Genomic DNA, 24,907 nt, shown 5'->3' with positions numbered 1-24,907 from the left:
TGTCCACTTGAGGTGGTGATTTTCCTTTCCAAATCTTGATGAGCCTTAATTGTGATCATTATTGCACTTCACTTTTTAGAGGTAGTATTTCTCTGATTATTACAGATAATATCCAGTTCTGCCATATAATTTAGAGGGATTTGTCTAGGATTTAGCTTGCAAAATGCAATGGTAGAGAAAAAGAAAACGGCTGCAGTTGTAACTGCTTTAAAAGTAACTGCCTTAAAGACCTGTCAAGGAAAAGTGAAGAGAAATTTAGAAAAAAACTTTGTATATAAACAAGAGATACCTAAGACTGGAAGAATTTTTATATTCAAGGTGAATGTGTAGAAGGGGGGGAAATGTTTACTTTTTTCTTTCTGCTTGAAATCTATTTTAACCAGATCTAGTTATTGGTATCCTTTCATAGACTTTTTTTTTTTTAACCCGGTGCCTAATAAACTCTCAATCGTGGTTTTAACTTACTCTTCAGCTCGAGAATAACTGTTTCCCTTTTACCTTTGATATTGTGTCTGTCTCATTTACTCAGGTTTTCCTATAATACCACTGGAAATCCACAGGCTTAATTTCCATTTTCTGTCTATCAGGCTTGTTATCTAGCTCACATTTTCATGATGGCTTACTCTATTCTTGGAGAATTCCATATTTTTCATTCCCCTATTAAGATGAGCAGCTTGGGGATGGGAGGTACACTATTATGCATAGTTTCAGGCAAATTCCTAGAATTATGTGGTCAGTGAAAGATTGTGAGCCACAGACTACTCTGCTCTCATGTATTTTCTTGTCTCTTCAGCTTCCTATGGAACCCTGACACTCAAGGATGCAATGGGCCACTCTCTTCTTAAGATCTTCAGTGGAAGGGGATGAAAGAGGGTCTTGTCAAAACCTGGTTGTCTCAAAACACAGGAATTTCTGTCATTTTTATATATTTGGGGCAAGAACCAGATTCCTAAGGAATGCTGAAATGTTGAATTGGTCTACCTTCTTCCTGTGTGACTCATTTGTTTTGTTTTAGAAGTCAAAGCTGATACTTTACATTATGACCCTGTTTGATGATACAGTTAATAGAAATACCTGGATCTTTTCCTTTTTCCTCATAACATTTATTTCCATCTGTAATATTAATTATCATTTGCTTATTTGCCTATTGTCTGTCTGCCTCTATTAGAACATAAGCTCTCTTTGAGCAAGGGACTTAATTGCTTTGTTCACTGCTAGATTCTCAGGGCCTGGCATGCAGTATATATACTCAGTAGATATTTGTTAAGAGGAAGAGAGGGCATAACTATAAATTGGTGAAGGCAAAGTAGGTTACCAGGCTCTTTACTTCAAATACTCCATGGTCTCAATACATAGGCTGTCCCAAAAATGTATACACATTTTAGTTACCATTATTAATTCCAGTGGATTAAATCTGAAAAGAGAGAAACATCAGTTGAGCTGTTGGCTGTTAAAATATGTATACATTTTTTTGGAAACACCCTGTATATAAGTGTCTCTAAATGAAGATGAATGATTTAGGAAGGGAAGATGGATAGTTTATTTTGAATATATTGGGTTTAAGGTGTCCAAAATGCATTATGGAGATGTCAATTGGTTATTTATATAGAAAATATGAAGCTAAAGGAGTAGTGTTATGCAAATGGAGAAACTGGCGATTCAATAACATCTATATAGTATGCACTGTATAAAAAGCATTAAGCTGATTTTTTTTGTAGCATGAATAAATAGGGACCAAAGACTCAACCCTCATGCAAACTAATGTGGAACTGAGAAAAATATTTTTATATAATTATGACCTGTAACCTAAGAAAACTAAGTAAATGGACAAACATTGGACATTAAAGAGTGATTGAATAGAGACCTCTGGAGATAGGGATTTGTTTCCAGGAGCTATGATTTCATTTTCCAAGGAAGGAGGGTACAATAACTGGGGGTATCTGTTTAAAATGCAAAGAATCATAGAATATCAGGGAGAAAAGGGTTATCACCATCTTTCTGGAGGGGAGAGTGGTAGCTATATGGTAGTTTCCATTTAAGCTCCCAGATTCATACATGTGGGATTATTCTCCCACAGTGCTAGCTCCCAGATTCATACATGTGGGATTATTCTCCCACAGTGCTAAAGAAAAGTCACTTGTGGAAGCAGGATTTACCTCTCTCTCTCTCTCTCTCTCTCTCTCTCTCTCTCTCTCTCTTTAAATATATTTTATTGATTTTTTTACAGAGTGGAAGGGAGAGAAATAGAGAGTTTGAAACATCAATGAGAGAGTCATCAATCAGCTGCCTCTTGCACACCCCCTACTGGGGATATGCCCTCAACCAAGGTACATGCCCTTGACCGGAATCGAACCCGGGGCCCTTCAGTCCCCAAGCCGATGCTCTATCCATTGAGCCAAACCGGTCCCAGCTACATCTGTCTCTCATTGCGTCACTTTGAAGGAAAAAAACTTGGGTCATGGAGAACCAACCTATTTGTTGCTGTAAAGTAATAATACTATGACTTTGATCAAAAATCTAATGTTTGATTTTAGGGCAAAATAAATAAACATGGATATTAAAAAGCATTGGCTAATATTTACGTTCTAATAAAAGAAAAAAAAAGAAACTATACAGATGACTGAGAACTGGAAAAGGGAGACATCTTAGAAGATAACCAAGTTTTCCAGTGTTTAGAGAGCTCCCAGTAGAAGATGGATTTAATCTAGATTATAGAGGGCTGTAGAAAAAGCAATTATCCTGGAAGGCAAATTTTGGTGTCAATACTTGGAACCACAGCCCATTAAAATAAGAGAAGTAATATGTTGCAACGAAATAATACCAAACCAGCAATAGAACAATGCTTAGGATTTTCTCCCCTTGCTCATAGCCATGTTGTTTGGGGCAAGCAAACATCATCATCTTTGAGTCTCTATTTTCTCATCCTTAGTCTGTCTACTTAACAGGACTTTCCTGAAGATCAGTAATTGTAAATTTTTAAATGACAAATGAATCTTAGATACATTCTCCTGATTTGAAGATATAAAGCAAAGATTAGGTGGCCATCTCTCAAACCATCTAGGATGTCTGGCATTCTGATAACTGCAAACCCCGATGTCTGAGGACAACTTCATGGGGGACCAAAGTGAGAACCACCCCGAGTCTAGTCGGCCCACAGAACCATGAGATGCAATAATAAATTGTTCTAAAATGTCATGTAGTGCTGCATAGCAATATGCTTCAATGTATTTCTGTGTGAACTGGGAATAAGCAAGAAACTAAAATACCTGAGGATTCCCAAGGTTAATCACCCTATCTTTTGCTAAAAGTATAATCTTTGCTGTTATCACACAGTTAAAAGTAACTTTAAAAAAATTATGTGCTAGAGTGCTCATTTGCTTCAAGCCTCCAACTCAGGTCTCTGTGGGACAACTGCACTGTTTGACTCTAGCTCCCCCAAAGGACGTAATTCAACATTTCTTTCCAAAGTCATTTACATTACCAGGGAGTGCGGCAAATATATTGCTAAGGCAGAACATATGGGTTCCCTTGTAGTATTTTCTTTGTTTAAGAAAATAAAATTACATTAGGAAAAAAGAAATGATTTTCCCATCCTTTGGGAGGTCACATAAGCACCTGAGAATTGTTTGAGAATATGATCTTGTTTTTGAGAAAATTGTATATTTTAGGCATACTTTTCCTGATGATAGAACACTAATGTTATTTCACCATAGGACACAGTCATTTATCAGCAAGGAGGCAATATGTGATAATAATAGAGATATACTTTAATTTTTCAGAATTCTTTTATATAGGTTAATAAAATTACAGAGTTTTAAAGTGAGGAATAATGTTGGACAATAAGTGCAATCCCTTCGTTTTTCCAATAAGAACAATGGAGGTGAGAGGGTAAAGTGGTTTGTTCATAGACATTTAGCTAGTTGGTGACAGAACCCAGACCCTTCAATGTTTGTCCACTATCCATCATAGCACTTCTGTTTTGGGAGACATTTCCCTAGTAAACATAGCAACACTTCTTTGTCTAGTTTTACAACTAAGGAAGAATATCATTATGGTTGAATGATTCAATTAAGGTCAAAAAGACAATTTAAAACATAACCCTAAGCACTCTTAGAATCCCTTATCATCTATCCACTGAGCTAGTACCCATAATTTTTAAAAATATGTTTTTATTGATTTCAGAGAAAAAGGAAGAAGGATAGAGAGATAGAAAGATCAATGATGAGGGAATCATTGATTGGCTGCCTCTGGAACGCTCCCCACTGGGGATTGAACCAGCAACCCAAGCATATACCCTTGACCAGAATCAAACCCAGGGCTCTTCAGTCCACAGGCCAATGCTCCATCCACTGAGCAAAACCATTTAGGGCCCATAATTTATTTTAATAGTGTGGTTGTGTGGGTTAGTTAAACAATGTAAGTGACATATATCACCTCAAATAGAGTAGATGATTAAAGACTAGTTTCCTTCCTTTCTCTGTAGGTTATACAATCACATTTCATGGAACAGAATGGAAAGTTAATTGACTATGTTTTCCTGTCAAGAAGATGCATGTTAAGGCTATTGTAGGGTTAAAGGGTGAGGCTCTCTGGCTTTTTAAAGTCACGTGCAGTTATTGGTCAGTTACACTCAGGAGGCAATTAACACGTTCTCTGGACAAAAGTTCACTTTCAAAAGACTTCTTTAACTGTCATTCTGATTACTATTCTAGACACCTTGGTTGTTACGCAGAATTTTCTCGTGTGAGTGTGTGTATGTGTGTGTGTGTGTGTGTGTGTGTGTGTGTGTGGTGACTGCATTTTCTCTGCATGGAGTCTGGAAGATCAGGGAAATTTTGGGGGGCCGCAGATACTTCCTACAAGAGGAAACTGATCCCCAGGAGCCTAGTAGTTTGCTATATCTATTGTATATAGGGCATCCCTCAATATGTACACACATACTTTGAATAATTATAAAGATAGTGTTTATTAAAGTACATTTCATTTTCAAAATTTATAAGCTGTTAAAATGTGTATACATTTTTGGGATACCCTTTAGATGAAGCTTCTCCTTAAGTACCATTGGACAATTCATATGTAATAGATAACTGGGGCTTTATTCAGTCCATGATATGAGATGATGAGCAGAGCATGGACCTTGCAGTTTTACATATTTGCATGTACCTGCTAGCTCTAAGTTTCATTAGCCTTATGACCACTACAGTCACTTGTCTCTCTTAGTCTCAGGGTTCTCTTTGATGAAAAAACAAGAAAAAGGAAAAAAAGGGAGGTGGAGAGAGAAGGAGGGGAGGAAGAGAAGAAAAGAGGAAGGGAGGGAGGAAAGAAGGAAATTAATATCTTTTTCACCAAACTGTTGTGAGAATAAATAAAAATGAGATAATTTGGTAGATAATTAGAGTAGGCACTTAATACATATTTTTGTCCCCCCCCTTTTTTTTCCTTAAAACTGATCTTGGAGCTAAAAAGCCTTTATTAAATATGAATCTAGACATGAAGGGTGGAGATTATACAACTGGAAAGGGTATAGTCTCTGTCCTTAAGAACCATTATAACTTAGCACAAAAACATGTTTAACATAAATTGGATTGCAGAGGCCTGATCAGGAACTGTGCCTAAAAGCTAATAAAATTTCTTAAAAATATCAATGAGGAGCTTTCAACAAAAAACTTCTTGTTTCTATGTCATCTTGTTACAGTGACATTTCAGCTAATATACTAATATTTTTGGCTAGATGAATGCTTGGCTTTGTCCTCAGGCAGTGGATACTGTTTCACTAGAGAACTTGTCATATTTAGAGAAACTCCAAGATGGGGACTGTATTATTGCCATTGTATTGATGAGGGAATTAAAGTCCAGTGAGGTAAAGTGACAAGTCCAAGGTCATATAAGAAGGAAGGGAGCACCTGAGTCTGTTCTATCCACATCTGGAGACTTAATCCATCATTGCCATGTGCTGCAGCCTCTGCAACTCTTGAAGAAAGTAAGGAGAGCAGGTTGTCTGGCAGAGAACATGGCTTCCAGAAATGACACAATAGAAGCTTTGGCAGGTTCTAAAGGGAAAGACATTCGACAGCTTGGCACATCTTGCATAGAGACATGGGATAGCTATGGGCAGCAACTGGAACAATTTGGAAATGCCACTGCCCCAGGTTTAGAAGAACAAAGCACAGATGAGGGTGGGTGCTTGACTCTGAAGTAATTAACTTCCTTATTTTTTACAGGCTGGGCAGAAGAAAGAAATGACTGTGCCATGACTTTTCTTCTTCCTCTTCTTATTAACAGCTCTGCAGTCAGTTAATATTCTCACACACAGGCATGTGGAAACCAATTCTTCCCATCTGCTATACAAAGAGCCATCGTGATGTGAGGTAAGGACAATGTAAACGGACTTTATCTTTTACGTGTCGAGGGGAATGGCTCCGTTTCTGTGAAACCATCCACCGTTTCTGTGAAACCATCCATTGCCTTTAGAGTGATTTTCAGGATAATGCATAGAATGCATGATTTTTACTGCCTTTTAAATATTTGCAAGTTGAAAATGCTGTTTTTAATATATTGAGATAAAACTGAGCATAGGGAAGGCTGCTATGTGGGGGTCTGTGTGGTGAGTTTTAGAGGCAGATGGGATTTTTTTTAAAGTGAAGGCTGGCCTAGGCAAAATCATAATTGGGTAAAGTTTGTCTTTGGGGCATCTCTTTCTCTCCTTTCTGTGACTCTCTCTCCCCTACCTTCGAAAATCATATTCCTTCACGAAACTGCTTAGAGCAGCTTCCTACCCTGGGTTTCATCTGACATTAAACACTGCCCTCTGACTCCAATTCCCAGAACCAGAAGTTCAATTTTATAGGAACAAAAGTGCAAAAGAAAAAGTCTATTTTTTTAACCTCAAGAGGAGCAAGCATGCACCCAGCCTTGCCACTTGATGCAGTGCCCAGGGCCAATAGCATAAGACCACCTGGGAATTTGTTTAAAATGGAGAAGTTTGCATTCTACCTAAGATCAATTGAATCAGATTCTGCATGTTAACACGTTTCTCAGTTGATAAAAGTTGGGAAGCTCTGCTCTAGTGACTCAAGTTCCTTCCATAGGAAACAAAATTCGGAGTAGAATTTCCTAGGTATCATGTCTTCACCAGTTCCATGTGGTCTTACTCTGTGCTAGGGTCTAAGGTCAGTGTGCTCAGCTTGGGATATTCAGGGTTAAATTAAATTAAACAGGTCATTAGAATGATGGAAATACTAACATACCCACATTGCAATCAGCTGCCATGTTTGAGTACTTATCTTCAGGTACACTTGAAAATTTTTCTCATTTATTTTTCACCATAATTCTAAGAGGGAAGAGCAACACATGTCTCTATTTCATGTGGGGAAAAACTTAGCTTTCAGAAATTAAATATGCGGCCCGAGACCACAGAGCTAGTGCAGTAAAGATTAAAACCCAGGCAACCCAACCCCAGAACCTAAATGACTGTTCTGACCCTGCTGAAAGTCTTCAAGCCTCTAGAAGTCTGATCTGCTTTGTGAATCAGTAAACCACATCTAGTGTTAAGGTTCCCAAATGGATTTGGCCAAAGCCCCCTTTGAAAGGATGGAGGAATTCTCTGGAAGAGACCCCACAGAATATCTGTGAGCTGTCTCCCTTTGTCCCCCCTCTTCCTCTTGGCTTAGGGTCCCTATATCTAGCCTCTGTAAATGGCATTCATAGGACACCTTTGCCCTCCAGCCTATGGTTGGATTCAGCCAATGGGTGTTTGATGGTCAGAATCGGGATGGATGGAGAGGCCAGGTTACTTACTCATTCACTGGGCTCTCTGCCTGTTTGATTGCAATGCATCTCTCTATCAAGTGACAGCTTCAGGTCAGTTGTTCTTTCTCACAGCTTCAGGTTCAGAGGCAGGAATGGACCCCTCTCTTAGAGCTATTCACTGCCCCTTGTTGGCTTCCTTTCATTTCCCCCACATATCTGTAGGTAGTCCTTTATTCAACTGACCAACTTCACCATTTGTTTATGCCATTTGTTTCCTGCTTAGATCTTGACCAACATATCAACCTACATTAATAAAAAAGAAACATGCAAATCGACCATCACTTCACGATGCCCACCAGTCAATCAGGAGTGAGTATGAAAATTAACCCAACCAAGGTGTTGGCAGCCCCGCCCCCCAGCCACTCCAGGGCCTCTGGGCAGCATGCATGCAGGCACACAGTGGCCTGGAGGAGTGGGACAGAGGGGTTGGGCTCGGTACAGAGGGAGCTACAGGAGCAGCTCTCCAGCTAGAGGGAAGACTGAAGGCTCTGGCTGGAATGAAAATTCCGGCCCGAGTGAAGAGAGAAGATGGCAGCCAGAGTGAAGGCCTGGGTACTGGGTGCTGGAGGAAAACTGGTGCTGGCAGCCAGGGGAAGGAAGGACTATTGCAATGGACCTCTAGTAATAATATAATGAAGTATATTTCAATGATCTTTTAAAAAATTATTTACTTCTTATACTTCTTAACTTCTTCCTCATATCTGCCCTCATATCCTGAATCTTCAGATAAGATCAATGTTTGAGAAAAAGTACCTCTTTTCTCCACTGGCTTTTTTCCAGCATTTCCAAGGATATTGTGAGTATACCAGGTGGAGGATGCTGGGTAACTAATATAGACAGATGGTAGATGCTCACACCTGAGGGAAATGATACACCAAAAGCACAGCCCTGTGACACTAATTTCTTATCAGAAACACCGAGGAGCATGATGCGGCCACTATCTCAGAGGAAAACTGATGAGATCCATCGCATTAGGGTCTCCTAGGGGGTGAGGATGGGGTGGAGGCATGGATCCTGAGGAAAGGGGAGTCTATGAAGAAGACTGCTGCAGAGTAAGAAAAGGAAAGAAATTATTTTCTTAGAATGTGCCTCAGGCCTCAAGCAGGAGTGACAAAGTGGATCCATGGGGTCTAAGGTATATTTATGTTTGTGAGAGATGTCAACCTTAGAGCATCTCTGAGTCTGAGCGGTGGCTGTCAGAACTGAATACCACTTCTGGGGACAAGAGACATCTGGACCAGGTCAGATACACTGAGGCACTGGGGTATGAAAAGAATAAAGAGAGCTGACAAAACAATGAGAGGCATTTTTAAGAAATGGAGGGTGAGTTAATGAGAGAAGAAGGGCTGTGAGAATAGCTTTCTCCCAAATACCATAAACATGAAGAGAAGGCCATTGAGGGCATGCTGCTGAAATACTGGCTGAGCTCAAGGATGCCCTGCATCCCCTGGAAAATGACAAGCGGACTCTGCCTTGTTCAGAGATGACTGCCAGGACAGCAGCTTTGATCTGGACCCAAAGAAAATGAGAAAAATCGGAGCTGGCATTTCTTAAATAGATACTGCATCAAACACATAGTCTCATTTTAATCTCCTTACAGCATCTATTCCACCCCTCTCCCCCTTTTTATTTCATAAACAAGAAAACTGAGGATCAAAATTTACTATCATAGGGTCACACCTCCAGTATCAGCGCCCAGCTCACACTCAGTGTGCTCCAAATCTGAGCCTCCTCTTCTAGGTCCAGAGAGTTCACTTTCCCACCTCCTCAGAGATGAAGGGATCAGTGGAAAGCAGTCATCGTAATTTTGGAGTGGCAATAATTCAGGCAATTAAGAAAAGCTGACTCATGTACCCAGTGCCTGAAGGAAGAGGTCTGTGAAGTAGAAAAAGGAAAAACTGAGAAACTCCCTGAAAGGGACAGTTTTAAGCTTGCCATGTTCAGCCAATGGAGTTAATAAAGTGAAACTCCATATTTTTAACTCCCATTAACTCCATATTTTTAATTCCGTGTCTTACACAGCTATACCCCGCAGCTCCCTTCCACTCCAGCAAATCTCGGTTGAGCATCTGAATCCATTTGAAGTGCTGGACCACACAATGATCACAATGAGAGAGCTGATCTCAGATTGACGGTGCATGAGAATAACTGCTAGACACAGAGCTTATCAAGAGAACTAGAAAGCTCTGATGTCCTTCCTCACCTAACAAACTGAAGAGGGCAAGCCGGTGCTCTGGGCCTCCTAACCTGTTTGCTTGTTTCTAAAACCACCAACTTTCTTCTTTCTGAGGTTTCAACTTAGAGTGGGTAGCAGGATATAATAATATTTTCTTCTCTACCCTCTCTTTTCTGTCCCCCATGACTTTCATTTTTCTTGCTGAAGGACACCTATTTCCTTTTCCTTTTAATATATCACCTTTCTCATATTGTGAGTTCTCCCTAAAAAGGCAGAAGATGCTCAATCAGCATGGCTCAGAGATTGAGCATCCACCTATGAACCAGGAGGTTAAGGTTCGATTCCCATTCAGGGCACATGCCCTGGTTGTGGGGGTCATACAGGAGGCAACCAATCAATGATTCTCTCTCATCATTGATGTTTCTATCTCTCTCCCTTGCCCTTCCTCTCTGAAATCACTAAGTTTTTGTTTAAATTCAGGATAGGAAGAATGTACAGTGGTTGACAAAAGTAGGTTTACAATTGTGAGTACATGAGACAGTTTATGCTTGTATTAGTATTTATTAATTATTATATTATTAGTTGTATTACAACTGTCAACCTTTTTTCCCACCCACCCCTACATGAACAAACAAATACACTATTTATTTTTTCCATGGGTGCATAGGGAAATGAATATCAAACAAACTTACAAAGTTTGTAATGACAATCAGGACTCAATAAAAATTATTTCAGACTGACATATATATTTTAATGTATTTTATTTGACCAATTAATAATTGCACTACATTTTATGTTTTTCAGGCTCTGCTAGACAGCTTTCGACATTGCATACTGGAATACGACATTTCACAGGGTGCAGTTATCTCCGAACAAGAGGGCTATCTCTGCTGTGACAACTGGCAGGAAGAATTCTGGCTGTCTTGCTTTCCAACCCCATGATCGAGCCAAGAGTCTAAATTCTTGAGAGTCAAAGGTTTAAACCAAACTACAGATGAGTCAGCAATTACCCTGTCGGCAATTCTCCCAGAGAGAAAACACTGAACAAATGGGAATGGCTTGTTCCTCCAGGGTCTTAAATATTTAGGGGGCTAATCTTTTCACTGGGTGTCTCTAAATTATTTAAACTCAATTGGCCTGCACTGTGGCCTGTTCTCTGCCCTGGATTTGAAAGCCTGACTATTTACTTCTCACAAGCCTGTAGGTTTACAGCTTAATCAAAATGACAATTACCTGAGGCATTGTGTCTATTATAAAGCACATCCATTACAGGATCACCAAGGCAGGGAAGTGGGAGGGGGGTGAGAAAGAAGTTCAGGCTGCTGGTATAGCTGGAAAACAGATTCTCCTCTGCCTCTATACACCCCCGCCCCCTCTCCCCCAAGGTGAGGCATGAACTTGCCCTCGAAGCCATTCACTCTTTTAGAGGCCAATTCCGAGGTCACTATATGAACATGCTGGTTTCACAATCACACGGTAGTGTACCCGAGGACTAGGGACTCCAATGTCCTTTGTCCTTATGTCTCCAGATCATTTCTGTCCCCATATGAGGGACTTCTTTTATTTTGAAAAGAGGAAAAAATAGAGGGGTTGAGACATTCGGACTTGACTTTGAACAATTTAGGGGCTGAAGTTTGATAAAGGGATTCTGTTATTTAATGTAGAAGCTCCAAGAGGGGAATTGAAGCCAGTGGGTGAAATTTGCACTGAGGTTGCCTTCACTTTTGTCTAATCAGTCTGCTAGGTCACACTTGCATAGCTAGGTATACTCAAAGAGCTGTGAGCAGTAAATAAAATGTTTAGTGGCATTAACTTTTCACTACAGAACTGGTTATTGGGCAAAGTGGGGGTCTTCTGCTACCGCTGGCATAAGCATTTCTGGAGGCCCCCGGGAAAGGATGAGATATGGTAGAGAGCTTGACTTCTGTGGAATGACACCTCTGGGTTCCCAAAGCCCCATTTCCTTTAGTCCAGTCATGGAAGTACAGCCAGTCTCTAGAGATTCCCTTCTATGTTGGAGCTGGGTCCAGTTCAGCATCAAGCTAGTTAGAGTCCACTGTCCCACTATGTGTGGGGTCTACATGGCTGTGGTCCACACAGGAGAGTGTCAGGAAGCTGAGCATGGGCCAGAGCCAGATGTGCCAAGAGGAACCAAGAGCACAAGAGCACCAAGAGAGTGAATTTCTTTGTTTAGTATCCCAAACCTTGTCAGGCTTGCAGTGGCCACGCCCATTCTGGCCAATGACCTTTGTTCCCAGGTGTGACTGACAGAGAAGCACCTTCCCTAGTCACTCCCAGCTTTACTGGGCACATGTTTATCTTCCCTTTGTCCAATCTCCTTCCCTGGGTGTTTTGCAGGGAGAATAGGCCTATCATGTCTGGCCTTCCATTTATTCCTTTCCTATAATCAGTAATTAGCTGATTAGAGTTCTCATGCTGGCATATATACTCATCTTAGATGGATCACAGCACCCTGGTTTAGGTGCACCTGTTCCACTCCATGGTATTTCTTCTTGCTGCACTGATGCAGCCAAGGGAAATTGATGTACTTTTCCCCTTTTCATGAGGATGTTAGTTACTTGATCTCTAGTCAGAGTAGTTAGTGAAGCCAATTCTCTCGCCTTAGGTGGTCATGGCCGCTTTAGTACTGTAACAATTACGTTCTCTATTATTCCAAAACGGTGTGCTGCCCCTTCCCTATGGTGATTTGAACACAGTATTTGCACATAAACTTTTTGCTGGACCAATTAGGTGAAGTGAAGTGAGGAGAAAACTGGCAGAAGGGAAGTTTTTTCTTGAGTCCTTAAAACAGGGAGCAATTTGTCCCTTAGATGAGATCATTGTCTGGAAGGCCCCCATGGCTAAGCTCATTAAAAAATAAAGCCATGAGCGCATCATAAACCAGGTAAGAGGTCTCAGTGTGGTCCTTGAAACAGTGCAAAGTAGAGAGAATCACAAAAGAAGGTTGGGGACCAAGATGAGAAATTACATCCACCTTGCTCTGTGCATGTATTTCTCCAAATTACAGTAAAAAAAAAATGCTTAAAGGAAGAATATAGATAGAAATGTCATTTGTTTTCTTTCAGGAGTATACTTATTTATTAACCTTGAAAATAAGACTTGCACTCTCTGTAAAGACTGGTAGAAATGGGATAGAATGATAAAATATAAAGGAATCATGATTATATTTTATTAAGGAAAATGGACCGAATTATTCTCTGTCATGAGAAAAGAAACAAAAGGAACAAGAAAGTGAGCACAGAATAGATAGTTATAGGATGTAGTTTAGGGGACAATGTTGGGACATGTGGATACATGCAATGGAGTGGGCTTTTTGAATCTGAAAACATTAAAGCCAAATAAAGTCATGTGTTTCCTGCGTGATGACTAGCTTCTGCTGTCATATTAGGGGGAGGGGTTAGGCATTGGTACTGACTGTATGAGATTCTTAAATCTATGGCTTTTTAAAAATAATATACAGGAGAGTGATACAAGTTATTGGGTATGTTTGTTCTAAGCCATCTGGAGGTTACCTGAAAACTTGGCACACATAACTCATTTCTGTTTGGCTTAACTAGAAACTCACTCAGGGCAGAAAAGCAGTGGGCATCATCTCAAAATATTATAAGGCAAATGGACAGCCAGCAGCCACCTGGGACAATATATTATGGTAGAGACAATAGGCCGCCTTAAACCTGGGAGCCAGGTATGGGGAAAGGGTTTCTTTGGGAAATTAGAGCATTTAAGTGTTCTCATGTATACTTGAGAATTCATATAGACACATGTATACCCAGGGCTGGATGCATGTTTAGAAAATATCTGAGAAAACCCTAAGCTTTGGTGTTTAGCTGATCTCCAGGCTCACTGCAAGCAGAAAATTAAGGCTAAGTAAGGCAGAGTTGTATTATAAACGGCCCATCTGAGTGGGATTGAAAGAATGCCTCAGGACAAGGTCTATCTGCAATGTCTGGGAGAGGTGCTTTTAAGCTCCTGGTATTCAAGGAAACCTTTCAAAACAGCAGCTTGACACAAGCTAAAACAAACCAACAGCGCTTTTTGTGAGCATATAAAGAATATAGTCTTTGCAAAAGTAGATTAGAAATGTCACTAACCAAATGGATGACTGTGCCCTAGCTGGTGGGGTTCAGTTGGTTCACCATTGTCCCAAGCACTCAGAGGTCCTCAATTTTAATCCCTGTCAGGGCATCTGTCAGGATTTGAGGCTCCATCCCCAGTAGGGGGCATATAGAAGACAGCTAATTGATGTTTCTCTTTCTCCCTTCTCCCCTGCTCCTTCTCTAAAATCAATAAGACATGTTTTAAAAAGTGGATGACTGGGAACCTAAAAAACCCAACAGAAAACATAATTAATGGTGAAAGATTACAAGTTTTTCACCTAGAGATTAGGTATTAATCAAAGATGAGCACTTTAACCACTGCTATTCAGCAGTGTACTGGAAACTCTAACCAAAACAACAACAACAACAACAACAACAACAACCAACAACCACCCAACTTTTGAGGTGCAGGTTTAGATTTGATAGAGACCTCTTGGGTGCTACATCTGTTACATTTCTTGGCTCAAGTGTTTTTTACACAGGTGGATTTACTGTGAGTAATTAAGGAAGTTATGCCATTGTGATTTGTGCATTTTTATATCTAAATTTTTAATTAAAAATTAAAACGTATACCACTGAATAAAAAAAATTAAAGTGACCATTGTGCCTGCAATTTAGTTTTAATATAATTGTGTCCCTATTTTTTAATTAAAGTTAAATTTATTTTTAAATAGAACATAAGAAAAAAATACATAAAACCTTACAGTGAGCTTCAAGTAAATGAACAAGAAATGCTTTTTACAGCAGCTTTCAATGGATAACCCTGAGACATGGCGTTTCTCATTTTGGCAATAAGCATTTCACTGGAGCTGATGATATACAGTAGAGGATACTTGGATCTAATTTTACAAGATTAGCTTGGCTGTTTCTTTATTGTTTCTTCCTCTATAATTTTGTGAACATTGTCGTGGGGAAATGACTTTTCCCCAAAAAAGATTGCCTTATAAATCATTACCACTCATTTGTCTATGTTGATTTTTTCCCTTTGATGGGAGTCTGGATATGTGGAGAAGAAATCTTTCTACAGTAATTATACTTTGACTATTGCTAACTTTATTAAACTTTGTGCTTTTGGCATGCCTTTGACATTTTGGAAAGCATTTATAATTTCTGGCAATAATATGATAAATCCAGGACCATTCTGACATTTTCTTGGTCAAATCATAGGATAAGGTGGTTAACATTGTTCCCCTTGGTTTTCCTAATTTTACATATTATGTTGCTTAACAATACTTTTTAAATCTTGTTTTGTTAATCCTCACCAGATATTTTTTCCATTGATTTTTAGAGGAAAGAGAAAAGAGAAAGAGAGAGGAGGAGAAGGAGGAGGAGGAGGAGGAGGAGGAGGAGAGAGAAAGAGAGAGAGAGATTGGTTGCCTCCTAGCTTCCCCATGCACCCCAATGGGGCCAGGTATCAAACCCAGGCACCTGCCCTTGATCAGGATTTGAACCTGTGGACCTTTGGCCAGGAATTAACCCTCTTTTTTTTAAGGATAAGGCTTCATCAACCACTAAGCTTTCTTTTACCCCAATACTTTACAAAAAGATGTTCAAAACCAGTGTGGAGGAAAACAGAAGACCCCTGTTACTGTGAAGTTGAGGCCATGTACCAGTTGTAGAAAGTGTATTAACATTCTAGCAAGATTCTGTAGCTAGATACAGGTTAGTGAGCATAGTTATTTGCAACAGCACTGTGAATTCTGGTTTTAAAATCTCAATGTTACTAAACAACTACTATGCCCCTTTCTTTTTTGTTCATTAATACTGGAACACATGTTAATATAGAAGGATATTAGAAATTAATGACCCTCATAGTGCAAGTGAATAGATTTGAACTAATTCTATTTGCTATCAAATCTGTTCTTCTTCAGTGTGACTGATGTATTTTAATTATTGTATTAGCTGTCCCCTAGTGTTATAGACCATGGCATCTTTGATTTTCTTCTTTCTCTCTCCTTATTATAATATAGCAGTTGGAGCCAAATAGTTCTGGGTTCAAAAATCTAGATTTGTCACTTACTATCTGGGACCTCGACATGTTATTTATCCTCTTGCTTTACTTTAGTTTCTTTATCTGCTAAATGTGGGATAATAATAGTCTTCATTTTGTGGAGTTGTTGATAGAATCAAATGGTAAATGAAGGCATCTGACAATTAGTAAATGCATAGTAAATATAACTAATTGTTGCTTCTATTGCTAAGTACTGCTGCTTCTAGCTTTAAACTTTCTGGTATTGTTGCACATTGCTCTCTGTTCATACCAGTACTGTCTTGATTTAGGTCCTGATTTAGGTCCTGCTGCCCTGGACTCTTAAAAATCCAATTCAATCCACTCATTTTACCCACTTTTATTCCTTAATCTTAAACTGTTTCCTTCAGAAATCTTTAACACCTTCCAGTTATCCAGAAAATCAGGTTGAATTGTCCTAGGGTCATTTTTTAGGCTCTAAAGATTTTTGAATGGATGTCCCCTTTCAATTCTCTTTGGTCTTTGCTCTTAATCAGTTGTATCTTAGATCAGCCACTAGACTTGGCAGTGAGGTTAATACTCTTAAGGTTTATTATTATTATTTAATTTATTTCATAGAAGTGCTGGCTTTGAGACCTCCCCTCCTCCCCATTAATTAGCAGCGTGGCTTTGGGAAATCAACAGACTTCCCTGTGCCTGATTTTATTTACCTGCACATTGACAGGCTCTCAAAATTTAGTGTGCATAAGGATCCCTTAGAGAAAGTATGAAACAGGTAGACTCTAGCCCTTATCCCAGATTCTGATATTTTTTTTAAAAGTGAAATATAACATACCATAAGTACACAGAGTACATAAATATTAGGTGTGCATCGTTGCATCTTGATTTTTTATGTATGCTTATATACTGTTGTGTGAACACCATCCAGTCAAAATAGAAAACATTTCCAGTACCCCAGAGGTTTTCCATGCCTTCAGTCTATTTCCCCCCAGAGACAACTACTACGTATTACTTCTATCATGATTCTTTTTTAACTATCTGCTCAGGTGGTTCTTGGTGTTCCTTTTTGATACAGTTGATCTGGTTCTCAGTTTTGAATAAGCTCATATTGTTGTCCTAAATTTAGGTATTTCTTAGAAACACATTACCTGTCCTCCCTGTCTCCAGCCCCATAAGAAATACCAAAGGAATTTCCTCTCCTTTGATTCTTCACCTCTACAGACCTTCATAACCTTTCATATTCTTCAGCATTATAGTGTCCTCTTTTGAATCTAGGCTAGAAATATAGAATACCAAAGTTAGAGATCAGGTATTCCAACCTCCATCACTTGCAGCAATTCTTTCTATAGAATCCTTGGAAAATGGTCTTTTACCTCTGTTTGAAAACTTCCAGTACCTGAGAAGTGATCACATCTATTTTTGGATATTTTTCTTTGTTAGAAAGTGTTTTATATATTGAGATTGATAAAATATTCTTTGGTTAATTTACTCATAGTTATGCTCTTTAGAATGATAAAGAATATCTGGCCCTGGCAGGTTTGGCTCAGTGGATAGAGCATTGGCCTGCAGACTGAAGGGTCTCAGGTTCAATTCCGGTCAAGGGCATATACCTTGGTTGCAGGCATATCCCCAGTAGGGGGTGTGCAGGAGGCAGTTGATCAATGTTTCTCATCGATGTTTCTAGCTCTCTATCCCTTGCCCTTCCTGTCTGTAAAAAATCAATAAAATATATTTTTTAAAAGAGTATATCTGGCCCCCTTTCCTTTCAATTATCTATGACTCTTGCCACATACACCCAAAGATTTTCCCCCCACTACTAGTTGGAAATGTGTAGACTTTAGCCCTTATCCCAAAGATTCTGATAATTTTTAATTTTTAAAAGTGAAATACAGTATAGCATATAATAAGTGCACAAACTCCCAGCACTTTACTAGAACCTGTCATGCCTTTCAAGAACCCAAGTCTGAAGGGCACTATAGAATTATGGGGAGAAATTACACTTTATGGTACAACAAAATATGGGAACAATAATTTATAGGTGCTCCCTTATGGAGCACAGAGAACAGCAAAAATCTCTTTCGTCTCCTCAGGACTAGCTTCGTGACTTACAGCCTGTGCACTTTCCTGGGCTCATGCCCCATTGATTGCCATGCTTGGTTTGGTGTTCTGCTGTTGTCATTTTAAAATTATTAATATAGTTTGAACCAAGGGCCCTGTGTTTCTTTTGGCACCAGGTCTCACAAATGAAATAGCTAGTTCTGTCTTTCTGGTTGCCTTACATTTGCTAATGCTTACATTTTTTGATTTTTTGTTTTTACTCACACTTCCTATAACTGCCATTAAAATGTACTATATTTTATAGCTCTTTTACTTATTTGATAAAGCATTTCCTTAGAGCAATGAAGATAGGTTCAATATTGCAGGCCTGCTCGTGTTGCAGATGAATGACCTAGGGCTTAAAGAAATTCAGTGAACTGCCAAGTTTTTATAGCTTATTAGCAACAAAGCAAGGCCAGAACTAGGTCTCCTGACTTCAGCATTCTTTGGAAAAAGACCCCCTGCTCTTCCCCTGAAACAGTGCTATTTTCCAGATTCCCAGGGTTTCAAGTTAAATTCTTTAATTGTATCAACTTTCCAGCTTCCCATGGTTCTCCTTTTTGTTCACTTCCAACCACAGTGCTTTGACCTGACACCATGTATTGCTGACTCATGCTTAGCCTAAAATTCCTCCTATTTGCTCCTCAGGTCATTTATCCATAATTGCCCAGTCCTTTCATATCTAATAAGCTCATTTTTTTACCCTAAGTGATTTACCCTGAGTTTGCATTTTTTTTTTTAAAGTAATCTCGGGTTAATTTTGAGAGAATTTCAATGCAATCTTATTTTTTTTCCTCCATGGATTAAGATTCTGAGCTATAGCAAATCTTCAGATCATTAAGGATGCTCTAGTAATTAGAAAGAAATCTGCATTTTTTTTAAATGCTCATCTAATTTGTACAGGAAAGTTAAACTATTTTAAGGTAGTGAGACATACCTTATTTGATCAAAAAGAAACCCAAGGTAATTTTAAGAAAATGTAACCTCCTTTGCAACTATATTAGTTAGGTGATGAGAAATGGAGGGTATAATGTAACAAGGTTATAATGACCATCTTAATGTAGCCAAGTTAATAGTAGCATGAAGGCTCAACATTGGCGTTATCTCTGCCTACTCCACAGACCGACCTCAGTCTTGGGGGTTGTCTGGCCCCAGGAAAACTGTGCAGTTGAAGCCTTCATCTTCTGGTGATGACTCTGACTCAGGGTCTCTCTCCTGGATAGCACACATTGACATGTACATTTCACATGCAGTGCTCACACCTGAGTTAGCATAACATCCTTATTTTCTAATTCCTGGAGGATAAAATAAAAAGACTTGGTTGAGATAATCTAATTGTCCTTATGTCTGCAATGTTGCCAGTTGAGATGTTCCCACTTTAGGTAAGTACCACCAACCTGGTAATAAATTTAGCTGGTAATTTGTATGCCAGTTAATGACACAACCATCTTCCCCACTGAAGTGTTGAAGAAACTTGGCATTCTCCTTGTCTTCACCCTTTTCTTTACTTGCACATCCAATCAAACAACTAAGCCCTGTGCTTCTATCTCCAAGTACATTCTAAAGGATTTCTGCACTCCATTCACAGCTACGCCTGCATAATACATAATATGCCCACATGCTACGCACTACCCCTACACACTAAAACTCAAGACAGCACTGCTTCTCACCTGGTCTCTGCAATAATCTCTTAAACTGAAATCCTCTGGCCTGTTTAGAAGCCTCTCTCTATGTGGCAGTTAGGATTATACTTTCAATAATGCAAATCAGATTATGTCATTCCCTTTATTGTAGCTCTACCCTAGTTCTGTGTTGTTGTTTTAAGTAGAACATGATACCATCTATATACTCTCCCCCTTGTTTGTATTGTTTTCTTTCTTCTCCTTCCAACCCCAAACTAGAAAGAATCTTCTGGGCTTCCTATCCTATCATCATTTATTTCTCCATGCTTATAAGAAGAGTGTTGGCACCCAGTAGGTACTCAAAAAGTATTCACTGAATAAATAAGTGAACCTGCAATCCAGGGCTGAAATACAGCCCATTTTTCTTTATTTTAGAAAATTTTTCCCAAATTCCAGTGCTAATTCCAAGCCTTATCCAATGACTGGCTCCCCTAGGATTGGCTCCTGGGGTTTGCACCTCCTTTGCTTATCCCTTTGGCTTGGCTGTAGCCAAAGACCTCCCTCTGATTGGGGTCTGGTTCCCTTCTTTCTTCCTTAATGACTTTTCAATATAGCTTCAGCTCTGCAACTCTAGGAACAATTGTTCCTCCTATTTGAATTTAGTTTTTGACTAATCATGCCTTTCTATCTTTTCTTTATATATGTGATGTTGACTAGGCTGCCATTCCTAGTTCCCAGTGCTCTGGCTCCCGCCATGAGCCAATTAATAGTTGCAAATTGCCATATACTCTTTAACTCCCGCAGGGTTCAATGGACCCCCTGTACTTGAAAGTGTTTGGAGTGACTAAGCCAAATGAGTGCCTCCTTCTGATCATATAACACATAGAGGATACATTTCCTCTGCTGAGATTTGCAATGCTTCATTGCTTACAGATAACACTTGTTTCATAATAGTAGTCTGTATATTTTTGCATTCAGTGTCCATCTATGAGTCATGATGAGAATACCATTGCTTAGCACTCATAGAAAAATGAGCTGCATGTGATATATTCCAAACTGTTCTCTGACAACTAAAACTTAGTTGTTCACTTAGAAGTCAAGAAAGATAGCAATAAGCAGCTGGCAAAAACAATCCTAATGGCAGAGATGGGATGCCGAGCATAAATTTGGCTAGCATTTTCAGGATTTTTTAATGCTTGCAACTGTCACTTCCTTAAGCATTTCATGAAGATTAATAATGTAAGAAAAAGGCCATCTTTCTCAAGTAACAGCACAGTTACTGTTAGGACTTTTTCTGACAAAATAGGGAAAGAGGAGAAATTTATCTCTTTTATGTTAATCTCTACACTATTTTTCTTTTTCTTTAAATATATTTATTCTGTTATTTGTTAACCATATATTATTAAGCTTGGAAAAATTACATTTCTGTTACAGTAATATCATGATAATAATCTACACTAATAAAAAAGAAACATGCAAATTAACCATCACTCTTGGCCCACCAGCCAATCAGAGTGAGTATGCAAATTAAGCAAAAAAAAGATGGTGGTTAATTTGCATATGAAGGCACTGAGCTAAGACTGAAGACAGTGTAGAAGAAAGAGGAAGGGAAAGAGGAAAGTGAAAAGTGGGGCCGCAGTAGCAGGAGGGAAAGCGCAGGGTGGTGGTGACAGCAGGAGGGAAGCCAGCTTTGGCGGTGGTGGGGTGCAGGCTTTGCTCCCTTCTCTGCTTCACTCAGGCCACAGGAAGCCCTATTTTTGAAGGAATCTTCCTGCTCCGGGCTTCAAGTAATATATAATAATAATATATTCACATATGCATATATGTAGACACCTATACATGTATGTTTGGGCACATATATGTAATATTTGATAGGGTTGTTTTGATAATAACAAATGTGAATAAATGACCTGAACTAGTGAATGTACCATAGCTGGCACTCAAAAATCTTAACCTGAGGGGTCCTAGTCTGTGAGAGAGGGCAGGCTGCATTGAGGGACCTCCCTCCTCTCCCCTGCCCCCTGCCAGTGCACACATTTTGTGCACTGGGCCCCTAGTGTCTATTATAATGGCTATTACTTTTAAAAATGGGAAATAAAAATGTTGGTTAGGTTGTAGAGAAATTGAAACACTTGTGCATTGCTTATGGGAATGTAAACTGGTGGGGCCACTATGGAAAACAGTTGGCAGTTTCTCCAAAGGTTAAACATAGAATTATCATATGACACTCCTTTATCAGTAACTGACAGGTCTGGCAGGCAGAAAATCAGTAAGAATATAGTTTAACTCAGCAGTATCATCAATTAACTGGATCTAATTGACATCTACTTAATGTCTCATCCGACAAAAGCAAAGTGAACATTCTTTCCAAGCTCAAACACCTGAGCCATAAAACACACCTTAACAAATTTTAAAAATAATAGCCATCATATTAGGTGCAAATTGGCATCTCATTGTCATTTTGATTTGATTTTCTTAATGGTTAGTGATGTTTTACATCTAGGATTTCCTTTTGAGGTGATAGAAATGTTCTAAAATTGTGGTGATAGTTATAAATATCTGTAAATACATTAAAACCATTGAATTTCTCTGGCCAGATGGCTCAGTTGGTTGGAATTTCATCCCCTGCACCAAAATGTTGCGGGTTCCATTCCTGATCAGAACACAATACCTTGGTTGCAGGTTTGATCCCCAGTAGGGGCATGTATGAAAGACAACTGATTGATGTTTTCCTCTCACATTGGTGTTTCTTCCTCTTCCTTCCTTCCTCTCTCTCTGAAAATCAATAATCATATGTTCTTGGATGAAGACTTAAAAACAAACAAACCCAAAACTAAAAACAATGAACCGTCTATTTTAAGTGGTATGAGAATTATATCTCAATGAAACTGTTAAACAATGGAAAAAAGAGTCAAGGAACAAAAAGAAAGCTTAGTATTTCTCTGTGCATGACATAAACATGCAATGATATGGATGTACTGCTATATCTAACTCTGAAGAGAAAAGCTGCTGCCATGCACGACTGAAACATTCCAGAGGGTGGGAAGGGGACTACATATTGGCCAACTCTTGAGAAGCCTGGGAGTGATTCTTTTGCTGGGAAAAAATATTCATAGATTTCTGGAGAACAAATGAAAGAGAGATAAAAAATGCTAGCTAAAAACAAACAAACAAATACACACACACACACACAAAACAAAAACAAAAACAAACAAAAAACAAGCTTCTTTCTTAACGAAGCAGGGGAAATTTTGATGAGCTGAAACCATAAACTCTTAGAAGAAAACATAGGGGTATATCTTTGTCATCTTGAATTTGGCAATGGATTCTTAGATAGCAGCAACAAACACAGACACACAAAATAAATAAACTGAACTTCATCACATTTAAAAAGGTTTGTGCTTTAAAGGACATTACCAAGAACTTGAAAAGAAAACATACAAAATGGGAGAAAATATTTTCAAATCACATAGCTGATAAGGAGCTAAGATCTAGAATATATTAAAGAACATTTTACAACTCAAGGACAAAACGACAACCCAGTCAAGGCTTCATCTTCCTGTGAGTTCCAGATAATCAGACCTTCTTCTATGCAAAAGGGAGCAGAGTTTGGAGAAGTCAGGTCACACAGCAGATGAGAGTCTGCTGTTCCCAAGCCTCAGTCTCCTCAGCCTCTTACTCAGGGAGGGGCTGGGAAAAGCATGGAAATGCTGGCTGTAATGGAGGTACAGGGTTTCCTAGCCAGGGTGTGAAATTCAGGAAGGGAGTGTTTGCTAAACTCTTAGGAAAGTTACTTTCCTTCATTGGGTCTTAGGAGTGAAGAGAAATAGGTTCAGGACTTCTACAACACTTTCCTGCTAAACACTACTGGCTCTCAGAGATTTTGCCCCTATTACCCAGACAGATTTTTTGGAGGTTATATGGACAGCTGGTAACAGAGGACAGAGATTTTGAGGTTTTGAGTGGTTCCAGGGTGGTTGGGATAACATCATGTTCCCCTCCTCTCCCTTGTGGAAGAGGAGACCTTCCTGTAGGAAACCACAAACCCCACTGATTACTGTACCCCAAGTGGAGGCAGGGTTTGCTAGGGATGCTGTGGCACCTGGAGCCTCCCAGAGCCTGGGCAACCCAGGTGTCTCTGCTTAGAACCCATTGGTCTGTAGAGCTCAGATCTGTGAAGAGATGAGGTGGGCTGTGTCCTATTCCCTTCCCCAGTCTCAGAACCCAGGGATGCAGCCTTGATTGACCAAGCCCAGCGAGGGAGTGTGGTGGGGAAAGGATAACATAAGAGCATCTAAATGTTAGCTATTATTGCTATTATATTATTACTACTAGAGGCCTGATGCATGAAATTCATGCAAGAGTAGGCCTTCCTTCCTCTGGCTGCTGGCATCAACTTCCCTCTGGTACCCTGGACCTGGGCTTCCCTCACAGCCCCAGCTTGGTCTGGAAGGTTTGTCCAGAAGGACGTCTAGTCTAATTAGTATATTGTGCTTTTATTATTATAGATAATAAAATTTATTTATTTATGAATAAATAAATCATACCTTGAAATAGAAAATAAAAGCTTAATACTTTTCTGTGCACGATGGAACATAAGCACAGTGACATGGATGCTTATCACTTGCTCTGAAAAGAAAGCCTGCTGTTGTGAACAACTGAAGTGTCCAAAGGAAGGAAGATATGTGACAAGAGTCAACCTGGATGGTCTACATTCCTGCTAATAAAGGCTGGTCCACAGGGCACAGCAGCAGCAGCGCCTGGGAGAGTGTGAGAAATGCAGAATCTGGGGTCCCAACTCCAGATCCACTGAGTCAGGATTTGTCTTTTAACAAGACCCCCCTCCCTGGCAAGTTCAAGAGTACACCGGAAAATGCACAGATAAATTAGCATATGCCACAGGAAGTCTATGAGGATGGAATGGAGGACCATCCTAGGATCCCTAAGAAGGAATAAAGATTACATGACCCTGACGAAGGTTTCAGTCCCATGGGTGGGAATTTTCTTGGGGATTCACATGGCCAGAAATCAGTGATTTGGTAGGAGGATTTTGCCAGGATCCCATTCTAACAACATAACCTTGCTTCATGTTATTTGAACATATTTGATTAACTCT

The 24,907-nt window shown here is 39.4% G+C and overlaps 2 long non-coding RNA genes across 3 annotated transcripts; both read left to right on the top strand.

Moving 5' to 3' along the window:
- Positions 1–4,484: 4,484 nt before the first annotated feature.
- LOC123652254 lies at positions 4,485–8,573 on the top strand. Of its 2 annotated transcripts, none has more exons than XR_006741487.1 (3): positions 4,485–4,579; positions 6,231–6,368; positions 8,536–8,573. It is a non-coding gene; the product is annotated as an uncharacterized LOC123652254 (long non-coding RNA). The 2 variants fall into 2 exon arrangements; XR_006741486.1 differs by lacking the exon at positions 8,536–8,573 and adding an exon at positions 6,891–7,127.
- Positions 8,574–8,676: 103 nt separating this feature from the next.
- On the top strand, positions 8,677–20,644 carry LOC123652255. Its single transcript, XR_006741488.1, has 3 exons — positions 8,677–8,797; positions 13,228–13,237; positions 20,633–20,644. It is a non-coding gene; the product is annotated as an uncharacterized LOC123652255 (long non-coding RNA).
- The last annotated feature ends 4,263 nt before the right edge of the window (positions 20,645–24,907 follow it).

The sequence above is a fragment of the Pipistrellus kuhlii genome, unplaced genomic scaffold, assembly GCF_014108245.1.
Source record: "Pipistrellus kuhlii isolate mPipKuh1 unplaced genomic scaffold, mPipKuh1.p scaffold_m20_p_13, whole genome shotgun sequence".
NCBI classification, from domain to species: domain Eukaryota; kingdom Metazoa; phylum Chordata; class Mammalia; order Chiroptera; family Vespertilionidae; genus Pipistrellus; species Pipistrellus kuhlii.
The sequence above is the reverse complement of the archived record's forward strand: the minus strand, read 5'-3'. Positions and strand labels throughout refer to the sequence as shown.